Below are 1040 nucleotides of genomic sequence, written 5' to 3' on the forward strand. Positions count from 1 at the left end.
ATTGACGATATAAGATAAATGCAAAAACAAATACGCCAAAGACAAACTCAAACAAGCAATATGATCACGTAGTACGGACCTTCCGTCCTACGTCTCCGCTCCCCACTCCTGGGGAGAAATCCACTATCACAACCGGGTTTTCTACGTTCACCCGAATAACGTTTACAACCACACTATGTCGGTTTTTAACGATCACCGATCAACGTCCACTCCTCACACTCGGTTTTCTAGTTCACCGAAAACTTCACAACACACTCGGTTTCTAGCTCACCGAAAACCTAACAACACTCACAATGTAACAAATATAAATTTGTTCTCTACAATAGATGAGAACACAATGTAGCTCACTCTCAATTTGTTACAACTCCCCACAACCCAAATTACACTATGAATGTAAATACAATAAGCTCAATGGTTGTGTGTGTAAACAAAGAGTAAATCAAATCAAAAGGAACAACGCCCTTCGTGTCTCGTTCATCCTACAGATAATCCAACCATCGGAGCTGATAGAACTCTTCGTCAGACTTCCAACGCACTTCGAATCACTAAAATCCGAGTTCGGACGAAGAATTTACAGCGGAGGCGGACGAATACACCTCAACGGAGCGTCTCGGTCAATGCGAGACACCCCAAGGGTGTCTCGGATTTTTCGAGACACCCCAAGGGTGTCTCGGAATTTCCGAGACTCTGGGGTGTCTCGGATTTTCCGAGACACCCCAGGGGTGTCTCGGAATTTCCGAGACACCCCAAGGGTGTCTCGGATTTTTCGAGACACCCCAGGGGTATCCCAATGCGGATTTGGGCCCTGTAGTCCATTTTAACCGCTCCGTTATCCCTCATGCCTATAAATACAAGCCTTAGGCCTCATTTTTTCAGATCTGGAATTCGTGTGCCTCGGCGAAGCCCTGCCGGATTGAAGACTTAAAAGTACACAGATTTCAGAGAGGAGGAGGAGAGATCGGATCCAGTTCTTCAACGCAAGAGAGAGTTCTTCGTCAGATCTACATCACCCGTACCCGATCCTTAGTATTATCCCGTTG

Source organism: Asparagus officinalis, chromosome 9 (genome assembly GCF_001876935.1).
Source record: "Asparagus officinalis chromosome 9, Aspof.V1, whole genome shotgun sequence".
Lineage (NCBI taxonomy): Eukaryota > Viridiplantae > Streptophyta > Magnoliopsida > Asparagales > Asparagaceae > Asparagus > Asparagus officinalis.